This window comes from Monodelphis domestica, chromosome 1, assembly GCF_027887165.1.
Source record: "Monodelphis domestica isolate mMonDom1 chromosome 1, mMonDom1.pri, whole genome shotgun sequence".
In the NCBI taxonomy this organism is placed as follows: Eukaryota; Metazoa; Chordata; class Mammalia; order Didelphimorphia; family Didelphidae; genus Monodelphis; species Monodelphis domestica.
The window spans coordinates 244,702,096-244,726,153 of record NC_077227.1 but is presented as its reverse complement, the minus strand read 5'-3'; the positions used below and the strand labels follow the sequence as shown (position 1 = coordinate 244,726,153).

Below are 24,058 nucleotides of genomic sequence, written 5' to 3'. Positions count from 1 at the left end.
TGCTGTTTCTTGCCATTGCTCCTGCCATGGTCTCCCTATTACTGCAAAATGCTGTGAAGTCTGAGAGTTATTTTGAGTTTGGAAGTACCTTCTTGGTCCTTCACAGAGGGTGACATATAAATCTTTCTAACCCTCTCTATCCTCCTGAACATGGGTTTCCAACCATTTTTCAGCAAAGGAACACAGAAGGAACAAAAATAAAGTTTTTCAGCCCCACCCCCTTCTAGTTTCTAAGCCAAATTTCTAAGCTGCCATTGACGTTTTTTTTTTCTTATCACCCTATAACCCAACATAACAGGAAGTCAGATAGCCCAGTGTATTTGAAGCTGAACTTTTTGGGATTTTGACTCTGATTTATGTCATTTCTCTCCTAACCCAAAAAGACTAAAAGAAGCCAGGCTTTCATATGCAAATATTCTTTGTTCTCCCTTGAAGTTTTTCCCTTAAGGAAAAGGGCAATGTTGAATAGCTTTTCCAAGCCTCTTAGCTAATTCTTAACCTCCAATTCAGAATCTTTTGTTTTTTTTCTGTAAATAAATTCCATTAAGCTTTATTTGGGGAGTAAACATGTTATAAAGCATGGCCTGGTTTCCTGCAAATCTCAAACAGCTTCTGTTTTCAGAGACTCTTATCAAACTAATGTAGCTTATAGCTTTAGGATGTTTTTTCTTACTTCTGTTGATGGCAGTTTTTTGTGCTAATTGGATACCTTGCAGTTGATAGCTTGACTAATCTTAAGATTCAGATGGGAGATCCATCTCCTTATACCCTCTTTTAATTTTGGCCTCCCCAGTTTCTGCACCAAACCTAATATGAGATTCATCCACACTATGCTCAATGTGAGTATGGGGAACCCCAGAGGTGTGGCAAAAGGAATGTAAATGGATGAATCATACTGGAGAGGGGAAGGAACTTTGATGAGATCTAGAAGTTTATGGATGGTAACTTTTTCAATTTTGTTTCCCCTCCATAATTGTGAAGAAATCCATTGGAATTGAAAAGGACTTTTTAATAAACTGCCTCTCATGCTTATTATATTTTACTGATTATTTGCTTTCAGGTTTAAATTTTTTTCAAGTTTGTATATTAATCTAATCAATACTATTCTGCTATGCTGAATCATTTTAGTCTACTGTATTTTGCTATTAAATATATTCTGTTAGATGATCTTTATTTGTACCTTTCCCTATGACTGTACTGAAAAGCATAATATTGTAAATGCCCATAAACACCTTTTACAAACTCTCTTTAGTAAAAAAAGAAAAATAAAACAAAACAAAACATATGTCTATAGGAATGCTGAGGTTGTCACTAGATCCATTGAGGTTATATGTTGCCTATATGGCCTTTTTGTTCCATTTTGCCTTGGTTAATTGTCACATATATAATGGGTGGATTCCATCAAAACTGGTTTCAATTGTATACTACCTTTGGAGAATATAATGACCTAAATATCTCAATTGATTTTAAGGGGTCTTCAGAAATAATTTTTAGATATTTAGGAACTTCTGAATTATTATATATAAATATATACATATTTATATATATATATATATATATATAAAACAATGATTTTTGAATTAAAGATAAAGAATGAAATAGAAGTTCATGCCACAAGTTTTACCTAAAGCATAAAGCTGAGTAGTTTTGAAATTTTTTTTATATATATTTTAACTCTTCAGTTTAATCTACCTCCACCACCCCTTCACCAGTACAATCTAAATTCTTAGTGATGTTTTAGATCCAAAAGATTTTTATCAGCAGTGCAGTGGTTTGTGTTTTATCTAGGCTACACTGACAAATTTTGGAATGATGGCAGTAATAGACTTCATTAAAAATATCTTTTCCAAAGTTGAAAGATTTGTTGCATCTATAGAATTTGTGACAAGTATACATAAATGTCATATAGCAAGTGGATATATAGAAACTCACATGAATCCTATATGATAGTGTAAACCTTAAAATTTCTTAGACTTATAAATGTTGGAAATTTCACCATTGGGAAATTTCATACTTGAAAAATTTCCTACTGATAGTCTATTAGAATGTGAACCCCATTGGCATGGGAAGGTCATTCTCCTCCGTACTTAAGATTTCTTTAGGACAGAAACCTTTTGCTGAACAATGGAAAGGGCTTTGACCTATGCTTAAGCATAGAACAGGAAGTTCTTTGAGTCATGATTGATTTTAGAATTGATACAATGTAGATACTTGGAATGACAGAACCACATCTTGGAACTTCCAATCTCCACCCTGCTCAGAGTAACAGGATTTAGGAAGAGCTGCAGCAAAGGATCAAGATTTAATTATTTGAGAATATGACCTTCAACAGACATGTGCAAAGCCACAGACCTCTGGGCGGTCCTGGGTTAAGCTAGAGCCACCATTGGCACAGGGAAGAGATGGACAGTGATTGGTAGATGTGAGAACTGAGGGGAGGGACTTGGATGGTTTCCTTAAAGATAGCGGGGTCTGAGGACTGAGAGGAGGTTGGAGAGGTTTTGCTCTGAAAGGTTGTGCTCTGAGAAGCTTACTCTGAAGGAAGCTGGAGGTGGAGGCCCCTGAGACTGTTTCTCCATTTTGGTCATGTGAGTGATAGTGACTGATCTCTTTTCTTGCCTCAGCTATCTAAGGGCTTGGGCCTTTTGGCCCAGCCTAAACAGAGGGGGTATTTAAGCCCTATTCCCTTCTCTCCCCTTTCTCTCTCTCTCTCTAATTCCTTTCTTCCTCCTGTTTGTAATTAAACTCCATAAAAGGTTGACTGCTGACTTGAGTTTTCATTAAGGAATTACATAGCTGAATTCCTTGGCGACCTTAAATTAATATATATATATATATATATATATATATATATATATATCAGTCTTTTAAGTGATTTCCTTGTCACAATAGTGGTTTTGTTTACTATTGTCATTAACTGGGATATTGGGAATTTTGGGAATTTTGGTACTTTCTTTGAATGTGCATTACCTACTGTACAACTGTTTTATAAAACTGTTATTTTGTGAAAAATCAATTTCACTCATACAGTGGTTCATGACCAAGTTAAAAAAGAAAATTGATCTCATTTTCAGTTAAGAAACCTTTGTATTCTACCTTTCTTTGTCTGACACAGTGTGTCACTGATTGTAAGCTATATATTTTTGATTTTTAAAAGATTTTTTAAAAAATTGTTTTTTCCTCCTGGTATGTGCAATACAGTATTTGAGTTTGTTGTGGTTTTTTTCCCCTCTCCTTTTTTGAACTCAAAGTACATGTTACCAGTATTATTAAGATTATTTTTTTTTATTTTGCATTAGGGCAAGTTTAAAAGTGTCCATTAACCCTAATGTCAATGCATACCCAAAAAAGCTTTAGACTATAGATATAATGACATACATTGCTTAAAAAATATGGGACTTTGCTTAATGATTCTGTCTTATTCCAAGAGAAGGGAATACAAAAAAGAGTCACTGAACAGAACCAAATAAGGACAAATGTTAAGGTAAAATTTAGGATTGTTGACTGAATATATTATATTAGTGGTCTCCAGGGATTAAACTTCAATCTCAATGAAATACTCTTGTCAGTTTGGGATTTTATGGTGGTTTAATAACAACAGAAGGAAGAAATTAAGAAGGAGAAAAGGAAAAGGGTATAAGATTTTCTCCAGGTTTCCATCAGCCAAGGGAAGTTCAGAGGCCTCAGTCAAGGGGCCTTCTCAGCAGATTAAATCTAGTTTGGCTTTCAGCCAAGTGGTCTCCTCCAAGATGAGGGGCTTCCTCAGAGGATAGTGCCTTAAGGACGTAAAGGAAAAGGGGAGTCAGCTTTATCACTCACCAAGGCTAATTCAGGGAAGATGCCTCATCTAAACCACTCTTAAAGTGATCCTCCCAGTGACCTCCACTGCCACAGTCTGCCAAAGCCTCAGGCATGCCAAAACCCACCAAGAGCTCCCAACACCACCAAGAGAGTGCTCACAGGAAGTGATGCAAAATACACAGGCAGTTCTTTACATCATTTCCTGTGTCTCACATATACCAATTGAAGCTTAAGTTTGGCTTAGGATAGCCCAGTGGATCAGTCATTTGTTTCTGATTTGTCACTTGCTAGCACATGGTGGTCATAGGCCAATCTCTACTACAGTAAATCCTTAAGTGGGGGTGTTTACATTCCTGGTTGCAAGAATTCTAAAGACTAGGCATGGTGGAGTAAATCTAAAATTCACACAAAGGCTAACCTGCATAGTGCCTATTGAGTACAAGGTCTGAGATCAACCCATCACAGTAGGATTGATAAAATTTTGAACCAAGACAAGAGTACTTGAACTTCTTTGGGATATGAGGTTGAGGCTGTTGTGACATATATCAGAGGCAGGTCTTCCCTAAGCCACATTCTACCAAGCACCTCACTTTGGCTGCCGTCCTGGCCAAAGTATCCCTGAAAAAAAAGATAAAATCAGACATGGGATGCTCTTTCACCATTTACTACTGAAATCTAGTCACTTTTCTCTCTTTCATAGTGTAGCAAACTTTCTGTAGTCCTGGCTACTGATTGGGTAAGTGCATAATTGCTTAAATCACTTTAATTGATCCCTGATTCAAGGACACATAAGACTCTCATAGATAAGACTTTGATATTTTATATTTCATCCACAAATTATTTTTTATCACTTGAATTTGTTTCTTAATCCTTTTTCTTTTCTTTTGCCAATTGATTCATATACCTCATAACTGAACCATGCATCCCTGAGTGATCCCTGTGTTTGTTATTATCCTCCTCAGGGGGATGACTATGTTATTGTTGTGAACTTTGATTTGAATTTGAGCCTAATTTGGAACAAGAGACTACCTCCCTGAATCCAGAAGATGAAACTTTTCAGAGAAGTTGCCATGAAGATGCCTGCAGAGACTACAAACTGCACCAGAAGATCCACAGTGAACTTAGGGATGTGGTGATTTGAACTGATTTGGTTTTGTATGTATACTCTTATGCAGAAGGGGACTGCCCCTAATTGGTTTTTTGTCAATGAGCCTAGTGATCATTGATTTTGTTTTCTTTCCCTTTTATTCACAAATTATCGCAATTACTAAGTTGGTTATGATTAAAATGATACCTTTGGGGAAACTGTTCTCCCAAAAGGATCGGGGGGGGGGATATAAGTGGAAAAATCTTGAACCCTTTGACTTCATCTCCCAGCATCCCTTTCACTTAGTCCTCATATTTGTGTTGTGACATTAATAAAGTTTTTGTAACTGTCATTTATCTTCTCTCTCGACCACAGTTGAGTTAACAGTGTCTTTGCTCTAGCTTTTATTAATAAATCTTATTAAATATAATGCTTTAGGTTAATGTATATTAATTTTTAAGTTTATACCTTTGGCCCAACAATATAACTATTAGGTCTTTATCCAATATAGATAAAAGATAGGAGAAAATAACCTACCTGTACAAAAATATTTATAGTATTTTTCATTGTGGTACAAAAAATTAAAAAATGAAAAGTTTTGTCTGTCAGGTGGAGAATGGCTGAAGGAGTTATGCTATTTTAATATCATGGACTATTGAACTGATGGACTAGAAATATAAATTAAAATATACCACTCTTCAAATTATTTCCTCCACAAATCTGAAGTAGAAATATGCATCTTATATTACAACCATGATGAAAATGGAAATATGTATTATATGATTATATATATGTATATATATATACATACATACATACATACATACAATCTATATCATATTACCTGACTTCATGGGGAGGGAAAAATATGGGAGGAAGAGAAAGGATATGGATTACAAATGCCAGAAAATAAATGTTTAAAATAATAACAACTTGTAATCTGGAATATCCTGGACATGGAATGTTTTAATCAAACATCCACTAAATTTAGCACTAAGATATCTCAAAGAGATTAATGATGACAAAGTGTATTGATCACCACAGAAAGAACCTATGCAGTCTAAATAAAGATTAAAGCACACCATCCTTCACTTTATCACTTTCTTGGATTTTACTCTTCTCTAAGTGATATGTGTCTTCTTTTATATAATGTTTCAGGACAGCACATGTAAGACCTATATGATATTTTCTATCCTCTTCAAGATGAAGTTGAGGAAAGGGAAAAATAGAATATGGATCAGAAAATATCAGAAATCAATTATTAAAATAGAACAGATATGAAAAATATGTATATAGATAAAATTAGCACTAGATGGCAATCTCAGAGAGGTAAAAAGGAATGTTGCGACCATGGTACAAGCAGGAAAATCTGTAGTCAAAAAATTAATCATCAAAATGCTGACAAGTTTCAAATCTGGGGGTTTAAGATGTGTTTTAGGTTAATATGCTAGCAATTTATTGACTTTAATTAAGAGAAAAAAACAGTGCAATGTACCTTTTGACAGCAAAGCATTTAAGTTCTTGTTTTGGAAAGTACCCAAAGGGATAAAGCATTTCAGGGAAATGAATTGAGCACTTTACAATGTGATTTTGGGTTTAGAAATTTTGTTCCCTGACAATGATAGAGTCTCTTAATCATATACTATTAAACTCCCTGTGAAGGTCATTAATACAAACCATAATTATGCAGTCCCAGTTTATGGAATTTATAATTCTCCTAGCTCTAATGATGATCTGTTCAGAGACCTATTAATCTGAAAGTCATAAGGTTATATCAACCTTACCTGTTATTTTTTCGGGGAATCATTATTAGTAAGATAAAAAAATTTACCGGAGAATATTATATGCCTCCACCAAGTTTATCTTATGTTACTCATCACCACCTCTCCAACTGCACATCCACCCTATATTCAATCACAGTCTGTATGGTCATTTTGGGTACAGACTGTAACTTAAGACCTGACTATGACATTTACTAGCTATGTGACTAGAGGAATCTCTTAACCTTTTAGAAGTATAGCTCCTTCCACTGTAAAACAAGAATCATAATAATTCTATTACTACTTTCCCATGGCAGTTATATTGGTATTAGGCATTTTGTAGTTACCTAAATATTTTACCGATCTACGGAGTAATGATATATTTCCCTCTTTGGAAGCCTAAACATATATCGCAACTATATTACAAATCTCGAAAATTATTCCTAAAAAATAAAGACATTCATTGTGTAATCAGAACCAATATATATGTATATATTTAGATATATATGCATACATATATTGTTATATCTGTATGCAAAATTTTATATGAATATATGTATATATGGAGACAGACAGAAAGAGAGAGATAGGGAAGAAGGTACAGTATAAGGGAGAGAGAAGGAAGGCCTTCAACTTGTTGAATTTTGTCTATAGAAAATTCTTGGAAAGATAAGAACATCTCAGGAAGAGAAAGCACGGATGTGTTGTTATATGGACCAGAAGCAAGAAAGTAACAATTTAAGCTAATTGATCTAAATATTATTGTCATTGCTAAATGAAGTGATAATATTGGGAGTATGAGTTTAATCTTTATGTATGAGGCACTTCCGAGATCTTCCAAAAAAAAATAATGGGAGCAATTTTTAAGCTTATCATTGGGGGAGGGGAATGGGAGGATACAGATCAAGCTGAAATGTGTTAATTTAAATAGAGCAAAGATGGCAGAATAGAAGCAAAGAACACTCAAACCTCTCTGAGAATCCTCTCCAACTAAATTGAAAATATAGCTTCAAAACATTATTAGATAGTCAGAACCAACAATGGGAATGAAGTGAGGCAGCCATCTTGTAGAAAGTAATTTCAAAGGTAAGTAGAGAAGGTCTTTCTCACTAGGGTGAGAGAAGAGTAGAGCCACAGCAAGGACATACCAAGGAGTACCAGTGTATGCCAACAGTGAGGCCTCCTCCCACACATATATCACCTTCATTCTTTGAGGTTTTGAATCAGAACCCAAGTCAACATTGACACCTAAAGGACCTGCTTAGGGCAACAGAAGAAAAGCCCCTGACTATCCTTTGAAATTCTAACCTCCACCACAAGCCTGAAGTCAGCCCCTACACTCCAACAAAAGACAATCCACAGTGTACCTGCTTAGTATAACCCCAATTTCCCAATTCAAGGCCTAGAACTACTTTAAAAGCATGAGGTGAGTCCATGAATCCCAGCATATAGTAACTGACCCTGGTCTTGATGCTTTAAGGCATTTGCAGACCCTGGACAGAGATTGAATTAGCAGTGGGAGGTAGCTTCCAGTAATCTCAGCACACAGGCCACTTTATCACCTTTGGAGAAATGAAACATGCAGAAATGAAGAACAATGGCTGATGATAGCAGTAAGGAAAAAATGAAGTTTAAGAAAGACGCTCCTTTACTATGAAAACAGAGCCCAACTTTAAAAGAATAATAAAATTTTAAAAAAAAAGTTAAGAAAATGAGCAAGCATTTTTTAAAAAATCACATAATTCTAGAAAATGATAATGGAGACAAGGAAGAGCAAGGTAGGCACAAACTTAGAAGAGGAGAATGAGATCAAAGCAACTACATGAAAATGTCAATGAAAAGAAGCAAGAATTAGCCTCAGATACTGGAAGAACTAAAAAATGATTTCAAAAGTCAGATAAGAGAGAAATAGGAAAATGGGGAAAATAAATGAATCCAATTAAAGAGTCAACAGCTTTGAAAAGGAGGTACAAACATACTTAAGAAAATAACTTGAAATACAGAATTGAACAATTTGAAAAAGAGGTACAAAAATTCACAGAAAACAATACCTTAATAGTAGAGTTGGCCAAATAGAAAAAGAGACTCAAAAGCTTCCTGAAGAAAATAATTCCTTAAAAATAGAATCAGGTACATGGAAGGTAACAACTTCATGAGACAATAAGAAACAATAAAATGAAATGAAAGAATGAAAAAAAGAAGACAAAATGCAATATTTCAAAATGACTGACCTGGAAAATAGATCTAGGAAAGAAAATTTATGAATTATTGAATTATCTGAAAGCCATGATCAGGAAAATAAATACCTAGAAGGGAGTCAAGATGGCGGCTTAGATTCAGTGAAAGGCCAGACCTCTATGGAAACTCTTCCACATCAATCAAAATAAAGTGCTTTGAGAGGAAAGGAAACCAAATCTAATAACAGGTGAGAGCTAGGCAACCCTCCTGCTGGATTCAACTTAAAAGGTACACCAAAATAAAAGTCTCAATTCTTGAATTCTTGGGTTAAAGAAAAAGGAAAAAGGAAGGTCCCAGTAACACTCCCACAATACTGTGCTGAGTTTCTGGTGGTCCCTGGAATCTCAGGGTGAGGGCTCTAGCCTGGAAGGAATGCCTTTCTGGGACAGCTGTGCCAGGATCAAGGTGCTAACCACAGTCAGCATGGAGGCATCTGGAGAAGGGCAGAGAGGACAGCCTAAGCACAGCCAAAATTCTCCATCTTGCCTCCCCTCCCCTTCTAGAGATTTTGGCCTCAGGGCACATCCAACTCCTCAGATAAGCTCTTCCCAGGCTAATTCTTATTAACAGGGCAGATAAGAAGAATTTAGAGGGCAAGAAAGCTCAATCTCCAACACCCCTTTCCCACTGACTCCACTGAGAGTCTTATTGACTAAGTTCCCAAGGCAAAGACTGCAAGTACTACAGAATTCCTTCATAACAGGGTGGGAAACAGAGCTCCTTTTAGCCTCCACACCTCCACCTACAATGACAACTTTTGCTGCCAGCTGGGGAAGATCTAACCTCAGGAAAAATTTGAGTAAACAACAGAAAAAAATAAGAAATTTCAATTGACCGCTTCTATACAGTTAATGAACAAAGAAGAAATGAATCAGAGGAGGATCAAGGAACACTAAGCAAAAACACAGAAATTTCAGGGAATTGGTCACAGGCTTTAGAATAACTCAAAACACAATAGAAAAAAAATTAAGAGATGCTGAAGACAATTGGGAAAAGAGCTTAAAAATCAAAATAAGTCATCTAGAAACAGGCACATAAACTAAAACAAGAAAATAACGTCTTGAAAGCCAAAACTGAAAAGTTTGAAAATGATGCAAAGAAGGTGAAAGATGAACTACAAAGAAAATAATACCAGAAGTTGAAGGATGATCAAAAAACCAGGGATGAAATTCACTTTTTAAAAATTAGAATCTAACAACTAGAAGCAAATTACTTCACAGGACATCAAGAGTCTATAAAACAAAATCAAAACAATGAAAAAAATTGAGTAAAATATGAAACACCTCATTGACAAAACTATAGACATTGAAAATACATCCAGGAGAGACAGTTTAAGAATTATTGTTCTACCCAAAGATCATGACAAAAAAAAGTCTGGACATCACTCTCCAGGAAATTATCCAAGAAAACTGTCCCAACATTCTCCAACAAAGGTGGAAAGGGGAGATTGAAAGACTCCAAAATCACCTCCTGCATTTAATTCCCAATTGACAGCACCCAGGAATGTTTTATTCCATTCAAAAACTACCAGACTAAGGAAAAAATATTACAAGCTGCTAAGAAGAACTCTTTCAGATGCCATGGAACCACAGTTAGGGTAATACAGAATCTGGCTATATCCACACTGAAGGATAAGAAGGCATTGAATATAATATTCCATAAAGCTGTACCATTTTGTGTATATATGTTAAGTATTGATATTTCTTCATTATTTATGCTGCCTTTCATTAAGATATAATTATCTTCTTTATCTCTTTTAATGACATTTATTTTTGCTTTAGCTTTATCTGAGATCATAATTTCTACTCCTGACTTCTATATCTCACTTGAAGCCCAGTAAATTCTGCTCAACTCTCCTACCTTTACACTGTGTATATCTACCTGCCTCACTTGTGTTTCGTTTAGACAACATATGGTAGGATTCTGTTTTTTAATCCATTCATCTATCTGCTTCCTTTTTATAGGTGAGTTCATTCCATTCACATTCATACTTATGACTTCTGTCTGTGTATTTTCCTCCATTTTGACTTCCTCCTCAGGCTCTACATTTTCTCTGATAGTTCTTATCCTCCCTTCCATCTTTTCACTTTTATTCAGTTTCCCCCCTTTTGCCTCCCTAATGTAACTCCCCTTCCTAGCACATCCCCTCTTATTGATTCCCTTCTTAATATAATGCCTTTTAACTACCCCCACCTTCTTATTCCCTTGTATTGCTTCCCTCTCCACAAGTCCTTTTATTACCCTTTTACTTCTCTATAGAGCACAAATAAATTCTCTTCCCCAATTGATCTGATTGTTCTTCCCTCTTTGAGTCAATTTCAATTAAGGTAAGAATAAAGTATTACCTATTTCCAACCTCTTTCACCTTTCCATTGTATTGGTGTTCAAACTCCCTACCCCCATGCACATCTTTATGAACTATAAATTTAACCCATTTTGGTCTCTTTTTCCATTTCACTTAGTATTATCCTCTTTTTTACACCTCCTATATAAATACAAATATACATATAGGTGCATATTTTTGACATTACATTCTATAAATTTTTTTATTATTTCCTCTACATATACTTCTTCTAGCTACCATGATGATAATAACAATTTTTAAGAGTTACCAATATCCTCTTTTCTTATAGGAATATAAATCATTTGAATTCATTGGGTCCCTTAAAAAAAGTTATGTTTTGTTTTTCCCCTTTCTTAATTACCTTTTGGCAATTCTCTTGGTTTCTGTATGGGTATGCATTTTTCTTTTTAAATCCAGTCTTTTCTTTATGAATGCTCGTAGTCATCTATTTTATTAAATCACCATACTTTTCCCTGAAAGAATAAATCCAGTTGTGCTGAGTAGTTGTTTCTTGATTGCAGATCCAGTTTGCTTACTTTCTGGAATATCATATTCCATGCCTTCTTGTCCTTCAGGTAGATGTAACCAGATCCTGTTTTATCCTCACTCTGGTTCCATGGTATCTGGATGACTTCTTCTTAGCAGCTTGTAATATTTTTTTCCTTGGTCTGGTGGTTCTTGAATTTGACTATAACATTCCTGGGTGTTGTCAGTTGGCAAATAAGTACAGGAGGCAATCTGTGGATTCTTTCAATTTCCACTTTTCCCTCTTACTCTAGAATGAATGGGAAGTTTCTTTTGGATAATTTCCTGTAATATGATGTCCAGGCTTTTTCTTTTGTCATAATCTTCAGGTAGTCCAATGATTCTTAAATTGTCTCTCATAGATCTGTTTTCATGATCTGTAGTTTTGTTATTTGGGTGTTTCATATTTTCCCCATTTTTTTCATTCTTTTGCTTTTGTTTTATTGCAACAAAAAAAAACAGCACAGGTATAAATAATTTGGTACAAGATTTTTTCCTTATTATCTCTTTGGGGCATAAAGCCAGAAGTGATATGGCTGTTCCAAAGAGCATGAGGTCTTTTAAAATCATTTGTGCATCGTTCCAAATTGCCATATAGAATGGTTTGATCAATTCACAACTCCACCAGCAATGAATTAGTGTCCCAATTTTGCCTCATCCTTTCCAAAATTTATTACTTTTTTTGACATCATATTAGCCAATCTGCTAAGTGTGAAGTAGTACCTCAGAGTTGTTTTGATTTGCATTTCTCTAATTATAAGATATTTAGAACACTTTTTCATGTTTTTAATGGTTATTTTGATTTCTTTATCTGAAAACTGAATAGTCATGTACCTTGTCCATTTATCAATTGGGGGATGGTTTGATTTTTTGCTCAGGTGATTTAAGTCCTTGTAAATTTTAGTAATTAGATCTTTGTCAAAGGTTTTTGTTATGAAAAAATTTCCCCAAAATTATTACTTCCCTTCTATTTTTCGTGACACTAGTTTTGTTTGTACAAAACATTTTTTTTAATGTAAGGAAAATTATTTTACATTTTGTAATTTTTTTCTATTTCTTGCTTGGTCTTAAAATATTTCTTTTCCCAAATGTCTGACAGGTATTCTCTTTTATGTTTACCTCATTCACTTCTGGTTTACTTTTTTATATTTAAGTCATTCACCTAGTCTGAATTTATCTTGGTATAGCATGTGAGATGTTGATCTAACCCTAATCTCTCTGATACCATTTTCCAATTTTTCCAGCAGTTTTTGTCAAATAGTGTGGTTTTGTCCAAAAGCTGGGATCTTTGGGTTTATTGTGCACTACCTTGCTAAAGACCTTTACCTTATGTCTATTCCATTGATCCTCTCTTCTGTCTCTTGGTAAGTACCATATTGTATTGGTGGTGACTGCTTTATAGTACAGTTTTAGATCTTGTACTATTAGCCCCCATACTTCACTTTTTTTTTTATTAGTTCCCTTGATATACTTGATCATTTGTTCTTCCATATGAACTTTATTATTGTTTCTTTCTAATTCAGTAAAAAAAGTTTCTTGGTAGTTTAATGGGTATAGCACTAAATAAGTAAATTAATTTGGGTATGATTTTCATTTTTATTATATTAACTCATCCTAAACATGAGTAATTAATGTTTTTTTCAAATTGTTTAGATCTAATTGTGTGAAAAGTGTTTTGTATTTGTGTTCATATAGTTCCTGTGTTTGTCTTGCCAAATAGATTCCTAAATATTTTATGTTATCTAGAGTGATTTTAAATGGATTTTCTCCTTCAAACTCTTGCTCCCAGGATTGGTTGGAAATATATAGAAATGCTGATGATTTATAAAATCGTGCAACTTTGCTTAAGTTGTTGATTATTTCCACTAGCTTTTTAGTTGATTCTCTAGGATTCTTTAAGTAGACCATCATATCATCTGCAAAGAAAGATAGCTCGGTCTCCTCATTGTCTATTTTAATACTTTCAATTTTTTTCCTCTGATTTCTACTGCTATTGTTAATAGTACAATGTTAAATAATAGAGGTGATAATGGGCATCCTTGTTTCACTCCTGATCTTATTTGGAAGGTTTCTAATGCATCCCTTTTGCAGATGATACTTGCTGATGGTTTTGAATATATACTATTATTATTTTGAGGAATGCTTCTTCTATTCCTATACTTTCTAGTCTTTTCAATAGGAGTGGGTGTTGCATTTTGTCAAAGGCTTTCTCTGCATCCATTGTGAGAATAATGTGATTTCTGTTGGTTTGTTTATTGATATGATCAATTATGTGAATTGTTTTCCTAATAGGAAACCAGCCTTGCATTCCTGGGATATATATGGGATATCCCCATGTGGGATATATATATATATATATATATATATATATATATATATATATATATATATATATATATATATATATATATATCCCACATGGTCATACTGATTAACCCTCATGATAACATGCTGGAGTCTTTTTGCTAGTATTCTATTTAAGATTTTTGCATTTATATTCATTAAGAAGATTGGTCTGTAGTTTTCTTTTTCTGTTTTTGGTCTTACTAGCTTTGGAATCACTATCTTTTATGTCATGAAAGGATTTTGATAAGACTCCTTTTCTCATTTTATCAAATAGTTTGTGTAGTATTGTGATTAATTGTTCTTTAAATGTTTGATTGAATTCATTTGTGAATCCATCTGGTCCTGAGGATTTTTTCTTTGGAAGTTTCTTGATGGCTCATTCAATTTCTTTTTCTGAGTTGGGGCTATTTAGGGATTCTATTTCTTCTTCTGTTAATCTAAGGAATTTATATATTTTTATACATATTCATCCATTTCAATTATATCATATTCATATTATTTGGCAAAATATTTCTTAATAATTTTCTTAATTTCCACTTCATTAGAGGAGAGATCATCCTTTCCATCTTTGATACTGTTAATTTGATTTTCTTCTTTTTTTTATTAGATTAACCAGTACTTTATCTATTTCACTTGTTTTTTTTTCAAAATACCAACTCCTACTCTTATTTATTAGTTCAATATTTCTTTTAATTTCAATTTTATTAATTTATCCTTGAATGTTCAAGATTACCAATTTGTTTTCATCTGGGGATTTTTAATTTGTTCTTTTTCTAAAATTTTTAAAGTTTTAAGCCCAATTCTTTGATCTCCTCCCTCCTGATATTGTTGCTATAAGCATTCTGTGATATAATTTTTTCCCATGAGTAATGCTTTGGCTATATTCATTAGGGTTTTATATGATGTCTCCTCATTTTCACTCTCTTTAATGAAGTCCATAATTGTTTCTATGATTTCTTCTTTAAACCACCAGTTTTAAAGAATTAAATTATTTCTTTTTCAAATAATTTTCAATTTGCCTTTCCATGGACCCTTGTTAATTACTGGCATGGATTCTTAATAAATTTTGAACTTGTGACAGACTCCCTTGTTCCCCTCTGGCCCTATGAATCAATTATTTGAACTCCTGCTATTTGTATATGTTTGTGTTTCACTCTTGCTTACTTCATCTGGTTTCCTGGGAAGCCTTAAATTCTTATCTTTTTTGCCATCCATTCTCTGCAGGAACTTGATGTAGAAGGGCTACGTGATAATTAGATATAGCATGAATCATTATTTTTTTTTAAATCTATCCTGTTGTTATACTTTCCCCTTCCATATAAAAGATCTCTAATAAGAATGGACCCAACTCATAGTAAAACATTTGTGAGGAACATGTTTATAACATGTATGTGACAAGTGATTAATAGAGTTCCTAGTTATTCGGAGACCTTTTTTCACCCTTTTATATCAACTCCTCATGAATTTCCTCTTAGAAATAGCAAGCACTTTACCAGTCTCCAAATGTTGAGGTTCATAGCTAACAATTCTTTCCATAAGGGTTTCCAAACTCTAAAGCTATACTTTCTAGATGTGTCTAGTTTATTATAAGTGTAACACAACCCCCCAGATTCAAGCTCTGCCTTTGCTGTCCTAGATTTACTAGTTAAAGTTTGTGGGGACTTTGCTAATGACAATGATGAAACTTTAAATCCTCTGTATGTTCATATCTCACAAGGTTGTAGAACTTTATTGGCTCCTAGCAGCACTCTATAAACTTCCATTTTAGATGCAGTCTTCTATTAGTTTAATTTTTCTGATAACATGGTCAGTGCCCCTCCTTTGAAAGTAATTAATTATTTCTCTAGATTCTGTGACATTCAGCTCTTAAATTTTAATTCTTCTCTCACTGGATTCAATAGCTCTGATCTAGCTCGCTCTCCTTCTCTGTCTTTCTTTTTTCTAGAGAGAGAGGGAGATTGATAATGCCATACAGGAAAAAGTGAGTGATTAATGAAAATATATGTATATATCTATAAGTATATACATATATATTCATGGATATGTATATATGTATAGAGATATATTTTTCTATATATCTATATAGATAAATACCTATTTATATCCATCTATAGATACCCCAAAGTTTTGACTTAATCTTATTTTTATCAATTTATATATATATGTATATATATATATATATATATATACATATATCCTGGATGTCATCATCTATCTTTAACCAATTATCCAAACTGCTTGTTATTCTTTTAAATCAATTAAAGACTTATTCATACCTTGTTTACTTTTTATTTATTGAATGTTTCATCCCATATGTCTGGATCTTGTTTTTAATTGCCATCTGGGTGGAATGTTATATTTACATTTTCATTTCTTCTTTTATTCTTAAATATATTGAGACCTAAAAGCTCCCACTGAGAAGGGAATAGAGTACTGCCTCCATTAACTAGCCTTCACTCTCCCCAGTGAACTAACAAGTGACTTTGGAAGCCAAATAGAGCACATTCTTGGATAGGTGTTATCTTTCAGATTGCTATGAAATTTTAAAACTTATAATTCTAAAAAATATGTTTATTATCATGTAGGCAATGTGAAATTAGGTTATTTTGAATACACAATTGTAAATAATAATAACAGAATGAACATGTAACAATAGAGGCAAAATGAATTTGAATTCTTTTTTATTACCAGATATGATGGATGGTATACCACTAGGGTCAATTATTCAGTCAATAACCATATATTAAGTGCCTATATGTCATATATATATAGTAGTCTCTCGGTGACCGAGAATGACTATTGTCTTTGTGCAGTTTCATCTACAGTGTACCCTCATGTGGCTTTGGAGTCCAAAGACTGAGGCGCAGAGTTTGTGGCACATGGGGCCTGGGACGCCAGTTGTTACGGGAGGTGCAGTTGTGGCCTGGTGTCTGCGTTCACGCGCAGTGGCAAGACGTCGAAGTCGCTCATCTTCAAAGGTGGTGGCAGCATGGTTAATGTGGGTTTGCCAGCTGCTTCTGTCAGAGGCAGCGAGTTCTAGTTGCTTTGGTATCAAACACTATTCAATACTGGCAATATTTTATTTTTTAAACTTGTGCAAATACAATTGCCAATATTGCCACAATGCAAAAATGAAAGTACAAAAAGAGGCAAAAGATAGTCTCTGCCCTCAAGCATCTCTCATTGTAACAGGGGTGAAAACAAATATGTACACATAAGTGATGTTTTACAGGATAAATGACATAATGAAAAGAGAAAAGACATAAGAATTAAGAGGGATTGGGAAATATTACTTGTAGAATAAAAATTTTAGTTGGGAATGTTAGTTGGATTAGTTAGTTAGTTAGTTGATGGAGTCCATGAAAGGCAGGAAGTGGAGAGAGAAGGAAAAGTTGAAAAACCAGAGAAAATTTTAGATCTGAGAGATATAGTGCCTTCTTAATGAAACAGCAAGGAGTGCCATTGGATCAAAAATTATGTACATGGCAGAGAATATAATACAAGAAAACTAAAAAAGCTATCTTGGGTGAAAATATTTAGTCTTAGATGAATTTATGATTTTGAGAAATATAGAGGTCTTAGATCTTTCAGTATATTTCACTGAAAGGAATTTCTAAATCAAAGGAGATTCAACAACCAAGGGAAAAGGTTAAAGTCTTGGTTTAGTTTCCCAGAAGACATGGACCTGGTGACAGGTAGTTAGATAGTACAACAGCTAAAAAATAAAAATAAATATAAAATAAAACTTGCAATTGACAAATTGAATTTGTTGGTCCCCATATCAATTACAGTTTCATATAAAGTTCAGAGTTGTCATTTGTTTTTCCTTTGGTCAATGGATGTTATAGTCCATTTGCTTCTTCTCACTTGTGGGAAACTACCTTAACTACTAATGCCTAAATAATGTGAAATACCATATGTAATATTACGGTGATGCATTTTAATGATAGGATGCTATTTTGAACAGTAGTTCATTGAATAACTTTTGAGAAGATCTTTCAGTGTACATTTGGAATTATTATGAATACTTTGTCTCTGTTAGATTCAGGCTCAAATTAGAAATATCTATCCACTTCTAATGAATTCTACTAAATAGAAAAGAGAATCAATTTACAGGAAGCAAGGAAACTGAAAAATGTATAACAAAAAAGCATTCACTGAACAATTCTTCATTCTGCTCCTTATTGCTCCTTTATTCTTCACTCTCAGTTTCCAGAGACAATTCCTAGGAGGAGCTAAGCTATAACCTTGACAATGCCTAGCATCAAACTGTCTTCTTCACCTTGTCCACTTTTTGGCTCTTGTCTGGCAATTATCATCCCAACTCCATTGCAGCACTTGCTCTGGAAACAACAGTACCAACAATCAATAGTTTCACTGACTGGAAATAGTACATCAGTTAAATGCTTTATTGTTCTACTAACCATTTTGTGGCTTCACATGCTCTGGTTCCCTTCCCTGATCATCACCATTTCCTTTTATTTGTTGCTTCTATGATTAAGCTCCTTGAAGGCAGAGAATTCCTGTTTTACAATTGTATACCTTATTCTTAGTACATTGTTTTGCACTTAATAACCATATCAGGTAGAAGATACCTGATCTCTAAAGTATCTGAGTTACTTTGTATTGATCTTTTTAATGCAGGAATTTTCTAAAGACAATAATAGTCATAGAAGCTATGAAACTTTGCATAAAACACTGAGAATAACAATCTAAAATGGAATGGCAATCAACTTGCATATAGCAGAGAATTGATATTGAACTTGAAGATATTACAATAAAAGAAGTATTGTGAACTGCAGTGAGGAATGAGCAGTAAATAACTATTATCTTGTAAGCTCAAAATCATCCCAGTTCACAGAAAATTGAAAATAACAACAGACTTTGTCATGCTCCTGAAAACATTGTCCATGTCTTTCATACAGAGACACATAAGAATTCTGTATTAATGGATCTTTGGAAAAAAAGAGATTGAATGGAATGTAGTGGCAATATGATAGATCTTACCATTTTTACCTCTGATACTTATGATCTCTGTGATCTTAACTCTCCTCAAAAGGAACATACAGAGTTAGAAGAGAGAGAATTCTTCCCTTTTCCTCTTTTGACCAAAAGTTTTGGCTATCTAAGCTTTCAGTCAGTGCAAATCTAACTAATGCTAGTTTTACTTCTGTAATATACCAATTAGATTTTTTCTTATGAAGAAGGGGAGTAATTTCCCTAAAGGGCTTATAACTTTAAACATGTATGTCTCATAAGATTCACAGGAAGCATTGAATAACATGACTTTTCTTCATAAACAGTGGTGACATAAAAATGTTATATTTTGCTATAGGAAAAATATTTTTTCTTTAAATAGTTGGAAGAAATCTCAAAATATTCTCCCATTTCACTAATTAAGATAATGAGAAAATGAGAATTCCCAACTCATCAATTTTTTCATCAGTTGACTTGATAAGTTTAGAACATTATGGAAGATTATTTGAAAAGTAAAAAAAAAATTTTTCTGACAAGAGCACCAAAGGACAATAAGTGATCAATAACAAGTGGTGGAAATGATGACTTATATTAATTTGTGAAATAAAATTTTTCTGAAAAAGAAACCAATTTTTCATTAATTGAAATTCTATACTCTTTAACAGGTAAAAACTTCTAAAACAGTGTATATTCTAAATGGCTCAGAAACCATTGGTATTAACTGAGAGAGATTCTTGATGATAATAAAAATTAAAAAAAAACATATTCAAAGCAGATTTTCTTTTAAAGTGAATTTAAGTGCAAAATCTAATAATATACCAATGACTATGATCTGTGAAATTGATAGTAGCAAGATTAATAAACTAGTTTTCATATTTTATTCCCAACAAGAATATGATATCAAGTAAACTAAAATGAACTTTTCTCTTCTCCATTTTCCCCCAGTGGTTTTTAGATTTCAAGAATTACAGGAACATGCAGAGATCCATGTGCATATTTGGGTGTATACAAGAACAGCTTAAATTTCCCAATGATTATTGTGCTTCTTTGATAGTAACTCCCTGTCAAAGTCAATCCTCATGAATTTGTCAAATGTTTTGGATAGCAGTTTGTTATCATCAGTCCAGGTCATTTGAAAGTTAAAATCTGACAAAGTTGAATATTTATCTAGTTGTGTTTCTGATGCATTTTTTTGGAAGAGTGTAAAAAATTTAAGAAATGCTGCTCTTATTGTCAATTAGTAAACTAGAAGTGGAAATCACATTTTCTCCATCATTAAAAAAGCCTCTCTCCTTCCAAAAAATCCTCTAACAAAGAAAAACATTTAATCAATGGACATAGTGATCCTTTCATTATACCACCACTCTCATTTAGAGTAGGGACAAAATATGTTCAGTATCCATCCATTCCACAAAACAATATTGCTTTGATAGCATGTGTATAGGACCTTTCTCCAACAGTGTGGTTTTATAGCTCATTAAGGTCCTCAGAACTTGTGAGATTTTTTGCATGTCTTTTTTGATAGAATTCGCATCCCCAACTGGTGAAATGACTCTGTAGTTTTTAAAGTTTGGGGATATCACTATAATTCTTAAATTGCCCAAATAAATCTGCAGTATCTTTCTTCCTTTTCTGGCAAAGAATTTATCAGTGATCTCTTTTATCCTACTTTTTGTACTTAAGTTGCTCCAAATCATTATTGATTAAAGAAAATTAAAATTAAAATAACACTGAGATACTACTTCATAACTATCAGATTGGCTAATATAACTAAAAAAGGTAAATCATAAATGTTGGAAGGGATGTGGGAAAATCAAGATACTAATATGCTGTTGGTGGAATTATGACCGAATAGAACCATTCTGGAAAGGAATATGGAACCACTACCAAAGGAGCATGAAACTATGCATACCTTTTGACCTACTGATACCTCTGCTATGTCTATTTCCCAAAGTGATTTGAGATAAGGAAAAAAGGACCTACCTATACAAAAGTATTTTTAGCAACTCTGTAGTGGCAAAGAATTGGAAACTGTGGGAGTATTCATAATTTACAGAATGGCTAAACAACATGGGATATATAATTGTAATAGAATATTTTTGTGCCATAATGACAGATAGGATGAATTCGAAATACTTATATGAAGTGATACAAATTGAAATGAGCAGAATTAAAAGAACATTCTATGCAGTAACAGAAATACCATATGATCATCAATTGTGATGTACTAAACTATTATCAACAAAGCCAATTCTTGAGCTATCTACAAGGAACACATAATGAAAAATGCCATCCAGAGCCAATGAAGGGACTGTTGAAGTTTGATTACAAATCAAAGTATATCATCTTTTATTTTATTTCCTTTACAAACTTTTATTGTATGTGTCTATATCTCCAATCACAGTATGAACAATGTGGAAATTGCATTGCACTAAAGCACTGGTATAAATATCAAACTATTTGCCACCCTGGGGAAGAAAGAGAAGGGAGGGAATTTAAATTATAAAAATGTCATAAATCAGTTGTCAAAAAATTTGTCTACATGCAATTGAGAAGGAAAAAAAAGAAAATGCAATTGGAAATTCCTATAAATTCAACACAATAAAGAGAAGCTCTAATCTTAGAACCCTCAATCTGCACCAGGTGCTAGGCCCATTGCCTCTGTTGCAAAAAGCAACTGAGACTCAGATATTAAATTCTTGAATGCATCATGTACTGACAAGGCCTTTCTGGATATTTGAGGGAATGGTGTTGTATCACCTTTTTTTTTTTGGCCTGATCAGAGTAAGATAGCATAAGACAATTTTTAAAAACTCTGAATTTTGTCTGTTCCAGAATTCTTAGAGGATTTATATATATTTATGTATTTTCTTAGAATTAGCCCAATTTTCAGAGAAAATAGTAACGTGTAATTACACAGCAGGCATATTACTATTATTATTATTATTATTTCTCCAATTTTTAATTTTATTCAAATAATAAAGTCCATATATAGTTAAGTATTTTCTGTCTATTGTGGACAGGAGTGGGACAAACTCTCCACCAGCCTCTAGGGCCTGGCCCTATACTCTGAAGCTAAGGAAAAACTCCAATTCCAACTGGATTATTAAACTTTATATTATTTGAATACTCAGTCAGATAAGCGGACTATCTTTTCTGGTCAGAGAGGGAACTGAACTTCAGTTTCAGTCATTCAAAGACCTCATTGGACCCCTGCTGTTTCCTCTCAGCAGGGGGCATCTCCCTCCCCTGCTTCACCAAACAGTGTTCCCTCTCTCCCCTTAACTCCTCCTTACTCCTATACAAACCTCCCATTATTCCCCATTTTCCCCAATCCTATTTCCTTTCCCAATAAATATTACAGTTTTTGGCAGAGCCAGCTAGGTTTTCCAACCTATTTTGTCAAGAATTTGAAAAAACCAGGCCTGCATACATTTCAAAAGCCTGTGTGACTGTGAAAAGTAACCATTTTGAGAGCAGTGCTGAGTGCAACTAATCTGCCTAGTGATACCACGCCCAAAAGAAACCACTCCTCCTGAAGGGAGGAGGGGACTCTTAAAGGGCCAGACTTGAAAACATTTTTTCTGTTGCACAAAGCTTTTCAAGATACAAGATGGCAAAGAAACTATTACTTGCCATGGGTTATCTAGCCTGGATTGCATATTTCTTGTATATGTTTCACGACTTATTTTTTGTCACGATTCTGGATTATATTTATTTTCTGCTTAGCATCTATGAAACATTGCAATGGCTGAATATAAGTATGTATCGCTTGATTTTGTTCATTCCCACATATGCTGGAGCATTATTCTTTGTAACCAAATTATACTATGCCTTAAAAATAGGTGTGCATTTAATTTTTGGAAAAAAAGCAAAAGATAGGGCGGAGGGAAGCTCATCGTTCCAATGGGGAGGAAAATGCAATCACAGAAAACATTCAAATTAGCAGACCTCATGGAAACAATGACTCTGAAAGCAGGGATTATATTACAAAAGAAAATATCAATGATATAATAGAAAAGTCAACTTTAAATCCTTATGCAGAAGAATGCCAACCAACAGTAACTGCACAAGAAAAAGTAAACACAAACATTGTCATGCCCTCCTTAAGTCTCCATGATAATGCAAATCCCTTGCAAACTGATGATGGATTGCAAAATGAATGTTCAGAGAAACAAGAAATGTCTGTAGCAGAAGAACAAAACTGGGATTTGAACAAAATTGAAATAGGGGCACCTATGGTCCAAGTGTGCCAAGAAAATGAGAACACAGAATCAAGGGTTATGATAAATGCGGGTAATGAGATCTACCCAGCTCTTATTGATACAGGAACAACTAAATCTGTTTTAAATACATATCCTGAAGACAGCCAAATCACAAGTTACATCCAAGTTAAAGAGCTTGCAAAAGACTTGGGGAATATAGAGATCACCAAGCAAGAGTCAATGCAAGACACGAATCACACAGAATCACTATATTCAATAATGTTTGATTCAGAAAATGAAGAAGACCAAGAACCTTATGAATGTATCAAACCTTACGATCAAGATCACAAAACTTTACAAGAGGGAAAGACAGATAATTACATTCACAACTCAAATCAAGAACAAATGATCCAGTCAGAAGAGTTAGTTAAGGAAATAAACTACACTATCACAATAGAAGAAATGCTGGCAGCATTGGGAGTCAAGAATTACGAAGAACTTTGTGAAAAGTATGTGGAAGTGGATAAAGTGGATAGAGACACTAAATATGCAGTACAAGAAAATCATATACCTGATCCAAAACAAAAGGAAGAAGAAGAAAACAATGTAATGCTCCTACCACATCTTCCTTTCTCTGACGTAGAACTTCTCACAAACTAGACTGTCAATTAACAAAATATATTCAAGCTTTATAGACAAGAATAGCAGAATTGCATGAAATGGGCTTGATACAACAAACAGTACCCCTGGATTACAATTTGCACGGCATCAAATC

At 33.8% G+C, this 24,058-nt stretch overlaps 1 long non-coding RNA gene across 1 annotated transcript in view; it reads right to left on the bottom strand.

The window, feature by feature from the left end:
• Positions 1–18,156: 18,156 nt before the first annotated feature.
• Positions 18,157–24,058, bottom strand: part of LOC103102644 (uncharacterized) — a 126,594-nt gene continuing 120,692 nt past the window's right edge. Inside the window, exon 4 of the long non-coding RNA XR_001628356.2 lies at positions 18,157–18,444. This is a non-coding gene — a long non-coding RNA (uncharacterized LOC103102644). The remainder of the gene's footprint in view (positions 18,445–24,058) is intronic.